The sequence below is a fragment of the Schistocerca piceifrons genome, chromosome 3 (genome assembly GCF_021461385.2).
Source record: "Schistocerca piceifrons isolate TAMUIC-IGC-003096 chromosome 3, iqSchPice1.1, whole genome shotgun sequence".
NCBI lineage: Eukaryota > Metazoa > Arthropoda > Insecta > Orthoptera > Acrididae > Schistocerca > Schistocerca piceifrons.
Window position 1 is genome coordinate 311626320 of NC_060140.1, and position 21958 is coordinate 311648277.

Here is a 21958-nt window from a genome sequence, read left to right on the forward strand (position 1 = left end):
TTCTACAGGAAAGCTACAATTCTGATTCCTTTTCATCTTTACTGGAGCTTTTACCCACAAAAATAGGAATAATCCATAGAAAAATTTGATTAACCCCAGTGTATTTTTTAAAAACAATCTCACAGTGAAAAAAGTACACTAAAACGCACTGCACTACCTATGCTATATATCTGATAGTTTGTGTTTATTTCTATATCTACATATACATGATTACTCTGCAATTCACAATTAGGTGCCTGGCAGAGGGTTCATTGAACCATCCTTCAGCTACTTATCTACCGTTTCACTCTCGAACAGCACGAGGAAAAAGTAACACTTAAATCTTTCCGTGCGAGCTCTGATTTCTCTTGTTTTACTGTGATGATCATTTCTCCCTATGTAGGTGGACGCGAACAAAATATTTTCACACTCTGAAGAGAAATTTGGAAATTTAATTTTGATGAGAAGATTCTGCGGCAGCGAAAAACGTCTCAGTTTTAATGACTACCACTTTCATTCGCGTATCATATCAGTGACACTCCCTCCCCTATTTTGCGATAATATAAAACCAGCTGCCCTTCCTTGAATTTTTTCGATGTCCTCCGTCAATCCTATCTGATGTGGATCCCACACCGCACAGCAGTACTCCAGGAGACGGCGGACAAACGTAGTGTAAGCAGTCTCCACAGAAAAACCTGTTACATTTTCTCAGTGTTCTGCTTGTCTTTGGTTTGCTTTCTTCATAACGTTATCTATGTGATCGTTCCAATGTAAGTTATTCGAAACTGTAATCTCTAAGTATTTAGATGAGTTTACAAAATTTAGATTTGTATGATTTATCGTGTAACTGAAATTTAGAGGATTCTCTTTAGTGGTCATGTGGATCATTTCACACTTTTCATAATTTAGAGCGAATTGTCAATTTTTCATCATACAGATATCTTATCTAAATCGTTTTGCAATTCATTTTAATCCTCTGATGGCATTAAATGACGGTGAGTGACAGCATTACCCGCAAACAATCTCAGAGAACCGCTCAAATTGTCTCCTAAATCGTTGATGTAGATCAGGAACAACAGATGGCCTATAACACCTCCGTGGGGAACGCAAGATATTACTTCTGTTTTACTCGATGACTTTCCGTCATTTATTACGAACTGTGACCTTCCTAACAGGAAATCAGGACTCCAGTCACATAACTGAGATGGTAATCCACCCAATTTAATTAGAAGTCTCTTGTGAGGATCGGCGTCAAAAGCCTTCTGGAAATTTAAAACTATGAAATCAACGTCCCCTGCTGATAGCAATGATTGCTTTGTAAGAATAAAGAGCTAGCTGCGTTTATGAAATCAACGTCCCCTGTTGATAGCAATGATTGCTTTGTAAGAATAAAGAGCTAGTTGAGTTTCTTCTACGTGATTCATATCGTTCGATCACAGTGTATGTTCCAAAATCCTACTGCAAATCGACGTGAGTTATATGGGTCTGTAATTCAGCGGGTCACTCTTGTTTCCTTCCTTGGGTATTGGTGTGACTTGTACAGCTTTTCAGTCTCTGGGTACGGACCTTTCAATGAGCGAGTGGTTCTTTATGATTGCTAAGAATTGATCTATTGTATCAAGATACTTTGAAATGAACCTTACTGGTATACAATCTGGACCGAAAGATTTGCATTTCTTAAGTGTTTTAAGCTGCTTCGCTAAACTAAGGATATTTACTTTTGAGTTACTCATGTTGCCAGTTGTTCTTGATTCGAATTCTGGAATATTTACTTCGTTTTCTTTCGTGAAGGAATTTCAGAAAACCGTGTATAGTAATTGTGCTTTAGTGACGCTGTCATCAATAACATCACCATTGTCGTCGTGCAGTGAAGGTATTAATTGCGTCTGGCCACTGTTGTACTTTACATACGATCATAATCTCTTTGGGTTTTCTGCCAGATTTCGAGACAGAGTTTCGTTGTGGAAACTGTCAAAAGTATCTCGCATTGAAGTTCGCGCTAAATTTCGAGCTTCTGTAAAACTTCGCCAATCTTGGAGACTTTGCGTAGTTTTAAATTTGGCCTGCTTTCTTCCTTGCTTCTGCAAAAATTTTCTGTCCTATTTTTTTGTATCAAGCGGAATCAGTACCAACTCTTATTAATTTATTTGGTATATACCTCTCAATTCCCTCGATACTATTTCTTTGAATTTAAGCCACATTTAGTCTACACTTACATAGTCAGATTGGAAGGAGAGGAGACTGTCTCTTAGGAAGGTGAAATGCCTTTGGACAGATACACTCATCAAAAAAGTTTTGCATCACCCAGGTTCCCAGAACTCCTGAAGATAGACCTTGACTGTGGATATTGTATCACAGACACCGTCCCTGTGACTGTCCAGAGATGACACTAAACACGCCCAAAGATGTAAACAACCATGCATGAGCAACGCTTATTAGATGGAGGTGGTCCGACAGCCGATCAGTTCCAGTCATTCCACCAGGAAGGAGGTACACGGTTCATGTTGTCTGTAGTTTGACCATGCCTAGACGGTCAATACCGCGATTCGATCGCGTCCGCATTGTTACTTTGTGCCACGAAGGGCTCTCAGCAAGGGAAGTGTCCAGGCGTCTAGGAGTGAACCAAAGCAATGTTGTTTGGACATGGAGGTGATACAGAGAGTCAGAAACTGTCGATAACACGCCTCGCTCAGGCCGCCCAAGGGCTACTACAGCAGTGGATGACCGATGTCTACGGATTATGGCTCGGAGGAACCCTGACATCAGCGCTGCCATGTTCAATAATGCTTTTCGTGCAGCCACAGGACGTCGTGTTACGACTCAAACCGTGCGCAATAGGCTGCATGATGCACAACTTCACTCCCGACATCGATGGCGAGATCCATCTTTGCAACCACGACACCGTGCAGCGCGGTACAGATGGGCCCAACAACATGCCGAATGGAACGTTCAGGATTGGCATCACGTTCTCTTCACCAATGAGTATCGCATATGCCTTCAACCAGACATTCGTCGCAGACGTCTTTGAAGGCAATCTGGTCAGGCTGGACGCCTTAGACACACTGTCCTGCGAGTGCAGAAAGGTGGAGAGATTCACTGCTGTTTTGGGGTGGCATTACATGGGCCCGACGTACGCCGCTGGTGGTCATGGAAGGTGCCATAACGGCTGTACGATAGGTGAATGCCATCCTCCCACCGGTAGTGCAACCGTATCGGCAGCATATTGGCGAGGCATTCGTCTTCATGGACGACAATTCGCGCCACCATCGTGCACATCTTGTGAATGACTTCCTTCAGGATAACGACGTCGTTCCACTAAAGTGGGCCCGCCCGTGTGGCCGAGCGGTTCTAGGAGCTTTAGTCTGGAATCGAGCTACCGCTATGGCCGCAAGTTCGAATCCTTCTTCGGACATGGATGTGTGTGCTGTCCTTAGGTTAGTTAGGGGACTGATGACCTCAGATGTTAAGTCCCATAGTGCTCAAAGCCATTTGAACCATTTTGACTAGAGTGGCCTCCATATTCTCCAGACATGAACCCTATCGAAAATGCTTGGGATAGATTGAAAAGGACTGTTTATGGACGACGTGACCCACCAACCACTCTGAGGGATCTACGCCGAATCGCCGTTGAGGAGTGGGACAATCTGGAACGACAGTGCGTTGATGAACTTGTGGATAGTAAGCCATGACGAGTACAGGCGTGCATCAATGCAAGAGCACGTCTATAGGGTTTTAGAGGTACCAGTGTGTACAGCAATCTGGACCACCATCTCTGAAGGTCTCGCTGTATGGTGGTACAACATGAAATGTGTGGTTTTCATGAGCAATAAAAAGGGCGGAAATGATGTTTATGTTGATCTCTATTCCATTTTTCTGTACATGTTTCGGAACTCTCAGAACCGAGGTGATGCAAAACTTTTTTTGATGTGTGTATTAAGTCCCTTTACTGTCTGATCTTTAGCTCCATTTCCTTAAGATAGCTACAAGTCAGACGAGACCACGTTTCGCGAAAAAGTCTTATTGGTTCAGGCTGTATTAGAATGGCAGCAACCAGTTACATTTGTTGAAGTAACCTTATTTATTTCGTCCATGATCAGCTTCGAGTTTTTCCTGCACACCTTCAGATCGTTTACATTCAGTTTTGATTCTTAATGTAGATGATCCCTTTTTTGGTTGCAGTACATGGTACGCTACTTTTCATATATACTCTTGAGCCAAATCATTATGACCACTGCAAACGAGGTGGCGCTGAGGGCACGTGACGCGTTAAGAAAAACAAATAAGCAGAACAGAGTCGAATGAGGGCTTTGACAAAAGGCTGATTATTATGGCCTGGTACCTAGTTACGAGGATCTCGGAATCGGTGAAACGGGTCTATTGTTCGCGTGCTACTGCCGTGAGCAACGAAGGAAAGTGGTTGGAGGACGGTAAAACAAGAGTGGGCCACCATGTGTTGTTCGTCCACTTCTCATCACAGAACCTGGAAGTCGGAGGCAGTATAGGCGACAATCCATGTCAGATCCTACGAGAGAGCACAGTGCTGGTGCAGACTCACCGGTCACGGGACATTGTTGAACATGGTGTTCCCAAACCACGAGCCCATGAGTTCTAACGACACCACCAGTTATGACTGCAAAGGGCACGGGATCTTCCAGAATGGGCCATGGGTCAATAGAAACGTGTGATTTCTTGAATGAATCACATTTCTTGTTGCACCAGGTCGATGATCTGCCCAGTGCGCCTTCGTGCTAGCGAAGTGGTACTCGGACCACGCACCACTCCAACGACGCAGGCGAGTGAGGGCAGTATTAAGCTATGGGCAACCTTCACCTGGTCTTCCATGGGACCTGGGGTAGTACTCCAAGGCACCACGGCAGCTGTGAACGTGAACATAATTTCAGATCACTCGCATCTCTTTAAACTTTTTGTCTCCCCCACATGGCGATGGTATCCTCCAGTAGGGCAAATGTCTGAATCACAAGACCAGAATCATGAGCATGATAGTGAACTCATGTTGATGCCTCAGCCACCATATTCACCTTATGTGGTCCCAATGGAACACGCGTGGGACGCTATCAGGTGCCAATTCCTTTTCCGCAAACCACGGGTTCGTAATTTACGGGAACTGCATGACCTGTGCGTATTCATCTAGTGCCACATACCTCTGGAAACCTACCCAGGTATTGCCGAATACTTACCACACAAAATGGCTGCCGTAATGTGTTCCAATGCTATATGTTTTGAATTTTGAAGGCAACCTTTCTGGAAACCATGAGGCTGTTAATGTTTATCATAGGATGCCTGGTGAAACTATACCATAAAACTAGATTTTCTAATATACATTAAAGTACTAATTATACAGGGTGTTCCAATACTTTATGGCAAGAGAATACCCAGCATGGGGCAGGCAGGGCAGTTGCCTTTTTCCCCGCCTCTCCTCCATCCCCCTCCCCTCCGCCACAGAAAAAAATGTTCGCAAACTGAAGATGCTTTCTGCCTGCAAAACAAACAAAAATATTAATATCCAGTATCAGTTTGAAGAAAGCCAGAACTCACAGTGGATGTTAACTACCAGCAAGTCTGCCTAGAACCATTTGTCATGTAATGTCAAAACTATTTCAAGCGTACTCTGCCTAATGGCCTATCTGTACAAGCTGCTGCCTGTCATGTCATTCCTTCTGAACCTGGATTCTAAAAGTTGACAATACATTCACTTCGTATACACTTACCTTCAAGGCCGTCATCTCGGTGAAGCAAAGGAATTAACATTTTCCCGAGGGTGGAAGGGGCAAGTCATGGAGAATCACCAGTAGGCCGCCACGACTTGCTCTCCTGTGCCAATCTTTTCATCTCAGAGTTGCACTTGCAACCCACGTGCAGAATTATTTGCTGGGTGTATTCCAATCTCTGCGTTTTCTTACAGTTTTTGGCCTTCGCTTAGGAGTGATTCCTTGATAGCTGTCACGGGGGGTAGAACGTCAAACGGGCCGACTTGGAGCAGGAGAGGCATCACAGGACATTTTAATTTCCACTGTCTTTACTTTTACAAATAAATTCGTAAAGCTTTGTCAGCATGACCAGGAAGGATTCAGAATTTACACTCACAGCAGTGGAAGTTCGGAAACATAACAAAATAAATTTTTTTACATGTGAAATTTCATCATTTTTTTCACTTACTAATGGCAGCACTTGTTGCTATAGGTACACTTTTCTTCATAAGTAAGAGAGATTCTTCGATGAATTTTGCACAGCATACAAACCATACTCAAAAGTGTATGAAGTTCTAGAATTTTACAAATCTATTGAAGACTGTGGTAAAAATTGAGGTAATTAACTAGAAAATTTGTGGTTTTTTTTAACATGAAGTTTAAAATATAACAGCTCGTTCGTTTTTTCATAAATTAAATAAATTCTTGAGTTTCATACACCTGCAGCTACCTTCCTTGCATCTTATATTGGTCTCTCCAACTTGTGTGGTTGCCCTTTTTAAGACTGTCCGTTCCGGTTCAACTAAACTGCCTACTGTGGTATCCATTATCGCAGTATCTGTACTCTCAGAGATCTTCCAACGTACCTCACCATTTCTCATTACTTCAGCATCCCATTTCTTTCCACACATACTTCCAGACGGTTCTCTTAAACTTAAGTCTGCTCTTCATCATTACTGAACTGTGGTGTGAGTCTGTATCTCCTCTTGACCTTACGATCCAATATCTGATTTCTGAATCTCAGTCTCACGATGATGTAATTTGGGCCGGAATCATCTCGTATCTCCGGGCTTTATTAACCATACCTTTTTCTCTTTGCTGTTTGAAATTGATTCCAGAATTCAAAGAGTCTTTCTCCTCGATCATTCCCAATATGGAGATCGTATTCTCGCGTATCTGTCTTCTGTTCCTGCCCACTACAGCGTTTCAGTCTCCCTTAATTTTTAGGTTTTCGTCTTCTTTTACTTATTAAGTTTCCCATTCAGTGTTGTCGTACACTTTGCCTATCTCTTCGTCTTCTGCTTGTGATGTCGGCGTGTACACTTTAACTATTGCTGATGGCTTGGATTTGCTCTGGATTCTGATGATGATAATCCTATCACTCAACTGTTCACGGTAGCTCATTGTTGTTCACCTGAACCGCCTACTGTGGTATCCATTACCGCGGTATCTACAGCCTCAGGAACTTCAAATGCCCACCATCATTTCTCTGTACGGAACTTCAGTATCCCATTCTTGTTCATAATGAATCATGCGCCCACTGTACCATTTACTGCTACTGTTGGTATTACTCTATATTCATCTGGCTAGAAATCTTTTATCTACCTTCCACTTCACTTCACTGTTGTTACATTTGGACTGAGCTTCTGCTTTTCCCTTTCCAGCTTTAATAGCTTCCCTAATCCATCCATATTTCTGAAGCTCTGACTCGTAGATTGATACTCTTTCCTTGGTTTAGCACACTGGACTTGCATTCCGGAAGGACGACGGTTCTAACCCGCGTCCAACCACCCTGATTTAGGTTCTCCGTGATTCCCCTAAATCGCTTCAGGCAAATGCCGGGACGCTTCCTTTGAAAGGGCATGGCCGATTTCCTTCTCCATCCTTCCCAAATTCGAGCTTGTGCTCCGTCTCTAATGACCTCGCCGTCGACGGAACGATAAACTTTAATCTCCTCGTCCTCCTCTTTCCTCAGTTATTGAGTCTTTTCCTCAGTATCACTTCCGACTTGGCAGTCTCGCCCAGGAGGTTCGAACGGAAATCTAATCAGTAATATTTTGCCAAGTATAGATCTAACGACGATTAGTTTTTCAAAAACTACTTCCTGAGTCCGTCAAATCACATCAAAATACAACTAACCAGAAACAAGGTACAGATAAAGTGACTTAACCTACGATTTACTTAATAGTCCATCGCTAACATCCTATCGTCCTGACTCTCTCTAAAGTAAATATTTTCCAACTTCAGCCCAGCAGTTCTTGACACACTTGTAACTTGTATACGTGGTTCAGTTGACTGGCACTAACATTTATGCATTTGTTCACTCAAAACAGCCCGGCTAGACAGAAGCAAAAATAGATCTATGAAATTCAGGTTTTAAATTATGTTACAGTTAAATATTGTAGTCGCAGTTCATTGGTGTTCATCCTGAATTTACAATATTTTTAGTTTTAAATGTGTTGTAGAACTTTACTTCTACAACTACCATTCTAACACTTTGCTCACTGCTTGCACCATAATTTATATATTTTTCTGTGACATCCTTTTCTGTTCCCGCTCGCTTCACATTTACCTGTCACAGAAAAATTTCTATGTATTTGCTTTATATTCTGTCCGTTTTTATGTTGCATGTTTTTACGTACTACTGACAATACTACTAGGAGGTTACCAACTACTATCACACTATTACTGTAATGGTCGTAAAAGGCTTTATTATTACTACAGCCACTACTTTCAATAAACTGTTACTATTTTAGCAAGGGCTATCGGCACCAGGTCTGCAGACGTGTATCTGCAATCAGATAAATAGCTGATTACGTAACTTTATTTCTTCGAGTTGATAACTTTTAAGACTACCCCTCGCAGACATGGCCGACTTCAAAGAGAGGTTACAAGAGGATTTCGTAGTAGTCCAACGGACGCTCGACATCTGAATGTCGAGCCTCATCTGAAATTTTTCTACTTGGAAACGTGGGAAGCGGTAACAAGGAGCATTGCCTCACTGTGCTGTCAACATATTGAGGAGACGGGGCGACGAGGGGACGCCTTAAGCTGCTCTGTGTAGGCAACCAGCATAGCGCGCAATTCATTTTGATACCGCAGGCGTGCGTTGCCGTATTGCATGTATCATCTTATATCAGATTTGACTTTATTTGTGGAAGGTAGTGTCCACTTCAAGCAAAACTGTACAAAAAACTACTAAGAAAATGCTGCCGGCCGCGCAAGGCCATCTACTTCTTCTGTTCAAGAGAATAGTTCCGTTAGACGACATTGTCATCACGTTAAGTCGCAGTTTCGGAAATATTCAGCAACATGACACCAAGTGTTCCCTTAACTGCTGCGACATAACGTACAACCCAGGAATGTAAGAGAGTACTGATTACGTACACCGACAGTTCGATGCCAGCCTGTTCTGAGACAAACCTGAAAAGCAATATACGCTCTAAATGTCATACAAATAATTTTACAGTAATCTTTCGTAACTTACGAAAGTGATATAATGCATGAATAAATGGCAGATAGGGAAAGACTGATAAGTATTCCTGTATTCTTATTACTATACTAATATTTGTAAGACACGCAGACCATATCTTGCCACGCAATTTGTATCGACTCGCACTACATAATAGCAGCCTAATTCAATCGTTGTAACATTTTAACTGTTTAGTGAGCACTTGCGACTGCTAGCAACACTTTTACCACTTCTGTTCACATCAGTAGGTGTGCCTTGTTTGAACCCGCTTCAGATGTACGTCAAGCTTGTCCACACTAGTATTTACGTAATTTGTTGCTGTATCTCACTTTGAGAGTAGTATATCTCACAATCAATTTTATATGGTGAATATTTTTATATTTGCGACTTAAGTTACCAGCTCTCTACTTTTAAGCGGTTAACTATAGCCTTCAGAGATCAGTTACGTTAACATTCCGTGCGCCTCTTCTGTTACACTAGGTATTAAATAATATAGTCACGTGCAGCTGTTTATAGAAATTAATTTAATTTTGTTATTAAGTTTCCTAGTATTTCACTACCTTATTCTTTATTTATAAACAGATAATTTGATGATTACTTGTTAAGAAGCCGGAACCGACCGTGAAACAAATTTTACGATCCGATGCTGAAAAATAAAAGAAAAGAAAAGTTGAGTTCATTTGTCTAGATTTCCACTGAGGGAACAAGAAGTCTTCTTTTAAATACGAGACTTACCACCGGTGTTTTGTGAGATATGCTTGACGTGACTGATAGAATAATATCGGTGCCAAACGGGAATTCATAGTATGGTATTGGTTAAAAAAATGGTTCAAATGGCTCTGAGCACTATGGGACTTAACTTCTGAGGTCATCAGTACCCTAGAACTTAGAACTACTTAAACCGAACTAACCTAAGGACAACACACACATCCATGCCCGAGGCAGGATTCGAACCTCCGACCGTAGCGGTTTCGCGGTTCCAGACTGTAACGCCTAGAACCGCTCGGCCACCCCGGTATTGGTCAAAGCATCAAGATTCTCTGTTTATTTGCAAAGGTTCGAATGCTATTTTAGTTTAACAATGCTTACTGAGATTTTTCATCGAGTAGAAAGTTTGAAGACAGAATTACGTCTAACATACATGTCATCGAATCGTATTGAAAACGGAAGCAGTTTTACGTGCTTCTAGTGACTTTAAGTTAATGGCAATTTGGCGTAAAAGCGTTCAAGCTGTCGCTAATCTTGTTCTTGACAAACCTGAACTCCAACGCCGGTACAAAACTGAAAAACGCCTCGTTCAAAGTAATACACTCCTGGAAATTGAAATAAGAACACCGTGAATTCATTGTCCCAGGAAGGGGAAACTTTATTGACACATTCCTGGGGTCAGATACATCACATGATCACACTGACAGAACCACAGGCACATAGACACAGGCAACAGAGCATGCACAATGTCGGCACTAGTACAGTGTATATCCACCTTTCGCAGCAATGCAGGCTGCTATTCTCCCATGGAGACGATCGTAGAGATGCTGGGTGTAGTCCTGTGGAACGGCTTGCCATGCCATTTCCACCTGGCGCCTCAGTTGGACCAGCGTTCGTGCTGGACGTGCAGACCGCGTGAGACGACGCTTCATCCAGTCCCAAACATCCTCAATGGGGGACAGATCCGGAGATCTTGCTGGCCAGGGTAGTTGACTTACACCTTCTAGAGCACGTTGGGTGGCACGGGATACATGCGGACGTGCATTGTCCTGTTGGAACAGCAAGTTCCCTTGCCGGTCTAGGAATGGTAGAACGATGGGTTCGATGACGGTTTGGATGTACCGTGCACTATTCAGTGTCCCCTCGACGATCACCAGTGGTGTACGGCCAGTGTAGGAGATCGCTCCCCACACCATGATGCCGGGTGTTGGCCCTGTGTGCCTCGGTCGTATGCAGTCCTGATTGTGGCGCTCACCTGCACGGCGCCAAACACGCATACGACCATCATTGGCAACAAGGCAGAAGCGACTCTCATCGCTGAAGACGACACGTCTCCATTCGTCCCTCCATTCACGCCTGTCGCGACACCACTGGAGGCGGGCTGCACGATGTTGGGGCGTGAGCGGAAGACGGCCTAACGGTGTGCGGGACCGTAGCCCAGCTTCATGGAGACGGTTGCGAATGGTCCTCGCCGATACCCCAGGAGCAACAGTGTCCCTAATTTGCTGGGAAGTGGCGGTGCGGTCCCCTACGGCACTGCGTAGGATCCTACGGTCTTGGCGTGCATCCGTGCGTCGCTGCGGTCCGGTCCCAGGTCGACGGGCACGTGCACCTTCCGCCGACCACTGGCGACAACATCGATGTACTGTGGAGACCTCACGCCCCACGTGTTGAGCAATTCGGCGGTACGTCCACCCGGCCTCCCGCATGCCCACTATACGCCCTCGCTCAAAGTCCGTCAACTGCACATACGGTTCACGTCCACGCTGTCGCGGCATGCTACCAGTGTTAAAGACTGCGATGGAGCTCCGTATGCCACGGCAAACTGGCTGACACTGACGGCGGCGGTGCACAAATGCTGCGCAGCTAGCGCCATTCGACGGCCAACACCGCGGTTCCTGGTGTGTCCGCTGTGCCGTGCGTGTGATTATTGCTTGTACAGCCCTCTCGCAGTGTCCGGAGAAAGTATGGTGGGTCTGACACACCGGTACCAATGTGTTCTTTTTTCCATTTCCATCTGTGTAATAACGAAAGCGTGAAATTCAAAACGACTCAATTAATTTTTCAGAAATTAATATTTTGAAGGTATCGAGCAGATGATCCCGCGACATTTTTTAAATCGTTGGAAAAATTTGCTCTCAGACATCCTACAAGCGTTAATAAAATCGTAAAATTTTGCAGAAATGATTTTTATGGAGAAAGATTGATGAGCAATATAGACACCTTTTTGGAAGTCTTGAAGAGACAAAAAGAACACGCAAAAACTTGAAGGAAGTTTAGAGTTTTTAAAGAAATATGAATGGACAGGGGGCCTAAGGCAACAGTTTCTGCAATTTGTCAGTTTGCTTATTACTTTTCTCGGTTCATCCTGTTCCAAGGAACGAAGTTCTCTATATTATGTTGATTCAAAACTTATTTAAGATCGACAGTGTTGCAAGATCGAATCAATCATGTCGCTGTCTTGCTTGTTTACAGCGTAATTACCGATAAACTAGACTTAACTGATTTGTTAAATACGTGTATTTCGTGTTATTGCGAGGTGCAGTACAGTGTTTAGATCATATAAGTGATTTTTTGTGTTGAACAGCATTTAGTTAAACAAATTATATTTGAAGAATCATTTTAAGATTCGCTGTGATTTTTATCTCATAAAAAGTCCTTTTCATTAATTTTTCTTGTGTTTAGAATTTGCGGTGGGAGGGGGTACGGAGCGAGAGAGGGAGGAACCTGTTTTGGACACCTACCCACTTAGACAAAACATTAACCGCTGGGCCTGCTTTTAGAGTCGGATCATTCTTTCTATATCGGAAGAAAAGTACTTGTATCGAATCGCCTTTACGCACGTACGCGAGTAGTGAGTGAGTGAATGATGTTTGCTTGTGTCTAAGGTACTGCTTTCAGCTCCACGCGGTGCCCTTTCTTTGCTGGACCTATTTATCTGTCCGTCGGCCATATTGTTTGTTGTGGTTTGCAATCGTGCAGTCAGACAAATTAAAAAAAAAAAGAAATCATATACGAAACAGTACTCTTGAAAGCTCACTTTTCAAATCTGTCGCTGATTTTAAAACGAGATAGAATTCGGCATTTTCACTTTGGAGCGCTTCCTACATTTGAGAAAATTGATATCTGAAATCGTAATTGATAGAACTTCAGCACCTGACATGCCAACTACTGTAGAGGTGGAAACACTCATCCAACTTCCAGCTTTATTAAAGCCTTTTGAATATATCACAGGACAAGCGTCTGGACATAAGTATGTTACAATATCCAATATTATACCAACGATTAATTGATTGTCAATAGAACTTAATAGTATGACCCCAGTCTCACCAATTGTCAAATAATACAAGGACGTTTCATTGAGAGAGCCGAAGAAAATGACAATGGATTCACTGCAACCCTGTTGGACCCAAGTTTGAAATCCTACATTTTCAAGATCCAGCGATCCATAGAAAAACTCAAAACTATGGTTTATGAGTAACAATTGCATGGAGCTGCTAATTCGTCTACTGTAACACAGGAATACGACTTTTGAAAACGCCTTAAACAACTAGCACACAGCCGTAAAAAGGAAAAGCATACACACCAAAGTGACGAAATATCTATGGATTTCCACCATGGTGGTTATTAGCAGCACAGTAAGCTGTGTTGACCAGTTCGATACAGAAACAGTGAAAGTTGTATGATTCACCTTTTATTTAACTGACAGTGAAGTAAGTAGACTACCAGTTATATGTTTGTTCTGTCACTGTTCTCTTTGTTTCTCAAACCCTGCAATATCTTCAAAAAGCAATCTGTTTACAGAATGGGAAGTCATGAAAGTCGTTTATCCATGTTTATTTTCAAAACCTGGTGTAACTAAAACTTAGAATGGAAGTTGACTCTTAAATATTCAAAGTAACTGCTCTTTTCGAGACACCTTCCAAAAGGTGACCTTTTTATCATTAATAAAGAAATAAAATTATTTAATTTGTTTTGTTAGACTACATAAAAAGCAGTCAAGTAAAAATCATCTATACACAGCTTTACATGATTTGCATTAAAAAATTAAAACATATCGATATGCGTAGGTATAGGTACTTTTGAAGTGAGTATTATCGCAGGACAATTTGAGTACTACTCATTTGAGTAGTTATCGATACTTTGGTGGTATCGGAACATTCGTAGTTACACAGAGCAGCTGAGTGTATGGCATTGGGTATGGCCTCCTGAATCCTATATTCCCACGACACTCGTGGTATGCCGACCATTTCGATCTGCAATATCTCTGAACGATAACACCAGTGTCTCGATAGGCCACAGTAATGCCAGTGTCGAAGTCGAAACGTGCTGGTAAACATTTATCATTCTTACACGAGACTTATCATAACCAAAATTTTAATGTGATTTGTGAATGATAATCTCTCACCGTAACCTTTCCTTATATACGCAATGTGGATGACGTTACTCTTACTAATCTGCGAGATTTCGCCGAAAGCTAATGATTTGAGATTTTAGTTTCTGCCGGGGTATACAATGTTCAACTAACTTAGGTGAAGTAGCACCGAAGTCTACTGCCTATCTGCCTTACACAGGGAACTTTTTCAAACAGGATTGGTCGTATTTTGCGGAAATGTGAAGTGTGTGTTTCAACTACCATGGAAGATCAGGGTTCTTTTAGGTTCCGTAAAGGATTATCTTGATTTGCGTAAGATGGGTGTCTACCCTGTTCCTTGCAGTTGTGGCATGTCATGTATTGGTCAGACTATCAGGACTGTGGAAGGCCTGTGTATTGAGTATAAGCGGCACACATGCTTACAACAGCCGGGCAAATCGGCCATTGCAGGACACTGTCTTGGCACTGGTCATTCTATGGAATATACGAGGGTAATCCCAAAAGTAAGGTCTCCTATTTTTTTATAAGTACAGAACTCAGTGTGGCAGTTGGACACACTGTTATGAAGAGTGCTTCACACGCTGTGTGTAAACATGCGCACGCCGTGCTGAGGCGCTCAGTCTTGGCTTGGCAGCCGTTGAGAATGGAGCTCCCGTTGCATGTTACCGCCAAGTGCGAACTGGGCGCAGTTATTCGGTTTTTGAACGCGAAGGGCACTGCGCCGATTGAAATCCATCGCCAATTGACGGAAGTGTGTGGTGAGTCGTGCATGGATGTAAAAAATGTTCGTAAGTGGTGTAGAGAGTTTGCAGCTGGACGGATCGAAATTCACGACGAACAAAGGAGCGGGAGACCGTCAATTTCTGAGGAGACAGCGTTGAAGGTTGAGCAAATCATGCGTGAAGATCGGCGGATCACCCTGGATGATCTCTGCACGTTGTTTCCTGAGGTTTCCCGAAGCACCGCTCACAGAATTTTAACGGAAACATTGAACTACCGGAAGGTGTGCGCAAGATGGGTGCCACGCATGCTGACTGAGGACCACTAGCGGGAACGAGTTGATGCTTCCCGCGTATTTCTTCACCGCCTTGCAGCCGAACAGGACAACTTTCTGGACTCAATTGTCACAGGTGACGAAACCTGGGTATTCCACTTTACACCTGAGACCAAGCAACAATCACGCCAGCATGGCGGCGAGCTCGTATGACATGGACGTACAAAAACTGCCACAGCGTCTACAAAAACGCATCGACAGAAATGGTAATTATGTCGAAAAATAGCTCAATGTTCAAGCTGTAAACTTATGTAAACCATTGAAGAAATGAACAGGTCTATGTACTTATAAAAAAACAGGAGACCTTACTTTTGGGTTTACCCTCGTAATAACATGGAGATTCTGACATGCACTTCCAGCTGTTGGAACAGTATTGTTAAAGAAGTTGTTGAAATTAAATTAGCAAGTATCCATATAAATAGAGATGGTGGTCTTTGTTTAAATTCTGGATGGGATCCTGCTCTCTCACTTGCCAAAAATGAGATGGACAGAGTTTACGCTACCTCACCCGTTGATTATTAATTTCATTATCGAAAACCTCTGACGTCGGTCATCTTTGGTTTGTTGTGGCGTTAGTGTTTACAGTGTGTGTGTGTGAGTGTGTGTGTGTGTGTGTGTTTGTGTGTGTGCAAAAATGGTTCAAATAGCTCTGAGCACTATGGGACTTAACGTCTGAGGTCATCAGTCCCCTAGAACTACTTAAACCTAACTAACCTAAGGACATCACATAAATCCATGCCCGAGGCAGGATTCGAACCTGGGACCGTAGCGGTCGCGAGGTTCCAGACTGAATCGCCTAGAACAGCTCGGCCACAGCGGTCGACCTGTATGTATGTGTGTGTGTGTGTGTGTGTGTGTGTGTGTGTGTGTGGTTTATCTTTACGGAGTTCCTCTGAAAAACGAAGTTTTAAACTGGCTTCCAGAGTTCTTACTTGCTGCAGTTTTGCCTTGGAAATCAAGGCGTGCTCCTATCGAAATATCGGCTGCATTCCCGTAAGTTATTTGAACATGTTAATGATTTGCATGTCCAAGCCTGTAGTCACTTCATGCCAGTTTTACATATGTTGCGCGCCCGTTTCGCGATGTTGCAATTTGAATGACCAGCAGTGTAGTGGTGTCTTACTCGTAAACGGAAGCTCTGGCGTACTTCACTGGTCGCGCGCCAGCATTTGCCAGTCAGCAGCTGCCACTGTGAGAAGGGCCGGGCCTTTTGAGGGCGCAGCTATTCGGGCGGGCCTAATCAGCGACACGACACGACACGCCGCCTAATTGAAGGGTGTCACCCCGCCCCCACCCCTCAGCGCCCCACCCTGCTACAACCCACACCGCGCTTGATCGATGCGCCCCCTCTGCCCGGCAACCCGCAGCCCCTCACGTCTCGCCCCCGTCCATTCAATTTCGTTTCCCAGCCTCGCAGAAATCCGATCTGTCTGTTCAAATACGCTCGGTAGCTGTCGTCCACACAGTGTTTTGCACCGACACGAGAAAGGTAATTGCTCTATCCTTGTAGAAATAGCTGTAGAAACTCGGCGATGTTTAACTACAGACATGTGAAATTAGTTCAGTCTTAACGGTAGGATTTAGATGTCCAGAGGGCACAATACTTTGTCGAACGACTGCTCCGCCATCATCAGGTGGGGTGGTGAACAGGCTGCCTATGACAAATAATCTGTCATTGAACCAGTGTGGGATTACGAAGACAAACATTTCTTATTCAAACACTTACTATTTTTTTAATTGAGTCATCAGTCTTCTGACTGGTTAGATGTGGCCCGTCAAGAATTCCCCCTCTCTAACAATCTCTTCATCTCAGACTAGCACTAGCAACCTACTTTCTCAATTATTTGCTGCATGTATTCCTATCTCTGTCTTCCTCTATAGCTTTTTCCCTCTTCATCTCCCTCTTGTCTTAATAGACATGCTACCATCCTGTGCCTTCTTCTTGACAGTGTTTTTAAAACATTCCTTTCCTCTCCGATTCTGCGAAGAACCTCCTCATTCCTTAACTTATCAGTCCAACTAATTTGAACACTCGTCTGTAGCACCACATCTCTAATGCTTCGATTCTCTTCTGTTCCGATTTCCCACAGTCCATGTTTCACTACCGTACAGTGCTGTACTCCAAACGTACAGTCTCAGAAATTTCTTCCTCAAATTAAGGCCTGCGTTTGATATTAGCAGACTTCTCTTAGGCAGGAATGCCCTTTTTGCCAGTGCTAGTCTGCTTTTAATGTCCTCCTTGCTCCGTCCGTCATTGATCATTTTGCTGTCTTAGCTTCATCTACTTCGTGGCCATGTATACTGATTTTAGGTTTCTCACTGTTCTCATTGCCGCTACTTTTCATTGCCTTCGTCTTTCGTCGATTTACTGTCAGTCTGTATTGTGTACTCATTAGACTGTCCATTCTGTTCAGCAGATCCTCGGGCATGGATGTGTGTGATATCCTTAGGTTAGTTAGGTTTAAGTAGTTCTAAGTTCTAGGGGACTGATGACCACAGCAGTTGAGTCCCATAGTGCTCAGAGCCATTTGAACCATTTGTTCAGCAGATCCTGTGATCCTTCTTCACTTTCATTCATATCCTTTCACCTCGAATTTTAATTCAACTGTTGAAACTTTCTTTTATTTCCATCACTACTTCTTTGATGAATATGTTGAACAGTAGGGGCGAAAGACTACATCCTGTCTTACACCCTTCTTGATCCGAGCACTTCGTTCTCCATCCCCCACTCTTATTACTCTTAAACCTACACTGATGTAATGACACATTATGTAACTTCGTTATTACTTGCTTTATTTACATTTTGTACAGATTACGTACTTAATATTTCGTCGAATTGAAGCGTGCAAAACTTTTTCTGTGGACACTTTCGTCACACTGGACTCGCATTCGGGAGGACGACGGTTCAATCCCGTCTCCGGCCATCCTGATTTAGGTTTTCCGTGATTTCCCTAAATCGTTTCAGGCAGATGCCGGGATGGTTCCTTTGAAAGGGCACGGCCGATTTCCTTCCCACTCCTTCCCTACCCCGAGCTTGCGCTCCGTCTCTAATGACCTCGTTGTCGACGGGACGTTAAACACTAACCACCACCACCGCCACTTTCGTGTGTCAGCATGTGTAATAATGATAGCATTGTTTCTTCACCTAATTTTGTAGTTAGACACAGCACTCATTTTATTAATTAGTACGTATTTGCCTTCTTTTGTCTCTTGTTAGATTTGCCAGTGTACTTCACACTGTTTTCCCTTTACGTGCAATTTTCTGAACCATTACAGATCTTAAGACGGCTGACTGCTCAGCCAAAACGAATAATCAATTGTTCTTAAAATATTGCGATCTGGACTATTAAAGGATTTTATACAGGGTAATTCTTATTAACGTCCGAAGACCCCCAAACCGACGGAGATGACGCTGAGATAAGTAATTTAATACACGACACATGAGGTCGCAAATGTCAGCAAATACCCCAAAACTAGATGACAGATGTTGAATATGTGATTTCACTACATGACGTACCTCGCCGCACGTGCAGCGGTTGAGCTGGTCGATCCCACCCTCGCCAGTAGCGGCCACTGCTACAGATCTGTCTCCTAGGGTACTCTGTTTTCGTTCTTGCATTATCGCATGTGAAACGGTAGTGCTGCCAGCACTGGTAACACAAGACTACGATGAATCGGTTTATACTAAAGAAAACAAAATAGCCAAGCATGGCAATGTATAGCACTGCGCCCTAGCAGTGAGAGTAGGATCGAGAAGCCCACCCGCTACACATACGGCGAGATACGTCATCTCGTGACGTCACGTGGTCAACATTTCTCATCTACCTTTGGGGTCGCATTTGCGACCCCATGTGTGTTATATTAAATTACTTGCCTCAGCATCATCTACGTCGCTTCGGGGGTTTTTAAACTTTAGTAAGAATCACCCCGTATAAAAAAAATTAAAGTTTAAAATTTTCATAGATCTCTTGTTTGCGTCCAGACCATGTCAGGAAATAACAGTAATAATAAACACTAAAAATTAAAAATAGGATTCGCAGTTAATTTTCTGCAGCTGTTGGACTGCATTTGTGAGACCAACAAGCAGCGACGGCGTTGCAAGTTTGCTACCGTTTTGGTTACAGCTTATTTATTTCGTTTATTTATAATTTTTCGTAGGACCATATGAACCAAAGGCACTTGCTTGTGGAACGAGCCAGTACATAGTTTACCGAACGCTGATTATATAATTTGTAAACAAAAGAATCAAAGAATGAACCAAACACGAAAAATACTCTGAAAAGCCAAAAATTGTGACCGCCGCCCACAGCGACGTTGGGTGCCGCCTGGTGGCGTTGCGGGCACATGATGATGTAATAAAAGTATGTAAGCGGAGCAGGCATGGACGGTGGATCACACTAGCGAAGATGTGGGCTGCAAATGGGGAAATCCATTGAGATAACCCTCTTTGACAAAGGGCAGATTATAATTACGCAGAGCCTGCGAACGAGTATCTCGAAAACGACGAAACTGGTAGAATGTTCACGAGCTACTGTCTTGAGTATCTACGGAAAGAGGTAGGACAGTAAAACTACCACTACGCGCTAAATGGTTGGACGTCCACGACTCTTCGCAGAACGTGGTGTTAGGAGGCTTATTTTCTCCGTAAAGTAGGATAGGTGGTGATCTGTGGCATTCCTGGCGAAAGAACACAATGCTGGTGCACGCACGTTTCAGAGCACACCATTCAATCGTACATTGTTGAATACGGGACTTCGCGGCAGACCACCCCTAAGGGTTCACATGTTGACACAAAGACATCGTCATTTATGATTGTAGTGGGCACGGGACCATCGGTATTCGATAGTCGATCAAAGAAATGTGTCGGCTCTTCGGGGGAATCACATTTTTGCTACACTGGATCGATGGTCGTATCCACAAACGCCATCATCGGGGTGAACAGCAGCTCGAAATGTGAAGCGCGCCACGGACGCAGGCTGGTGGGAGCAGTCTTATGCTTTGGGAGAGATTCTCCTGCGCTTGCATGGGTTCAAATGGCTCTGAGCACTATGGGACTTAACATCTGAGGTCATCAGTCCCCTAGAACTTAGAACTACGTAAACTTAACTAACCTAAGGACATCACACACATCCATGCCCGAGGCAGGATTCGAACCTGCGACCGTAGCAGCAGCGCGGTTCCAGACTGAAGCGCCTAGAACCGCTCGGCCACACTGGCCGGCAATTGCATGGGTCCTGTGGTCTTAAGCCAAGACATGCTGACAGCTGCGAACCACTTGCATCCCTTCATGCTTGATGTCTTCCCCGACAGCGATGTCATCATTCAGCAGTATAATTGTCCTTATCCTGGAACCATGTCCGTGCTACAGTGGTTTGAGGAGCTTCTAGTGAACTCACGTTGATGTCTCGGCGACTAAATGCGCCTGGTATAAATCCTATGGAACCCATCAGGGTCGCTAAAGGGCGCCATCACCACGTACGCAAATCAGCGGTCCCGTTATTTACGCGAATTACATGATCTATGCTTATACATCTGATGCCACAGACCTACCAACAAACTGTCGAATCCCTAATACACAGAAATAGTGATGTATTTCGTTCCAAAGACGGACAAAGAACCTATTAAACAGTTGGTCATAATGTTTGGCTCATCAGTGTCTACGTACGCATATACTAAAAATAACATATTAAAATTTCTCAGCTTCTGCGGGTAACACCTGTACAGAATAGAAGGATTGTGCCACAAGGAAAGCTTTCAACTTGATATTGAATACTTGGTGTTTATCAATCAATTTTTTCAGTTCAGCTGGAAGCTTATTGGAAATGAAACCTGCTGAATAGTACACACTTATCTGTACAACGCTGATGGAAGTGATGCCCAAATGCATATGTCTTTCCGTCAACTGTTCATGAAATAAATGTTGTAGCTTTTTCTGCATGAGTTAACATTGTCAACAGCAAATCCTATGATGGAATATAGTATGAACAGAGAACATAGTAAGTATTCCGTGTCACATGAACAACGGACTACACCGAGTTCACGAACCGGCGCCGCAGATCTGTTTGACCGGTCTTCTCTGGGCTAGGAATGTTGGTGCCCTGAAATATAGCACAATACGAGATAACAGAGTGAAAGTAGGCAAAGCAAAAAAGACCTCGTGTTTCAGTGTCAAAGACGGTGGAGATTATTCTTATAGTGAAGATAGCAGCATTCAGTTTCTGCATAACATCTTGAAAGTTTTGCATCTATCCTCACGAAGAGAACACGGCAAATACCATAACCCGATTTCCCTCGCTCAGTGGGAGAGGGGTCAAAATAAGCGAACACATGTTTCGGCTTATCCGTAGATACTCGACCGATTCTAAGAAAACGACGGGAAAAGTTTTCGAAGTGGTTTATGTGCCTTTTACCACGCTATAATCTCGGACGAAATGGTGTTAGGCCTATAGTGGCTAGAGTCGCGGCTTTAAACTTCTGCGCTCCGTGTTCGAAACTCGATAAATATTTTGGTTTTCATTTATGACCGCAGATTAGTAGACGAATGTTTTTCAGTGAATATTGAAATAACGATGTCCTTACTAGTCTATTAATTGAATGTCTGAAGAACGAATTAAAAATAAATGAATGGGAAAATTATTTTCGGTGAAGTTCCTATAATGTAT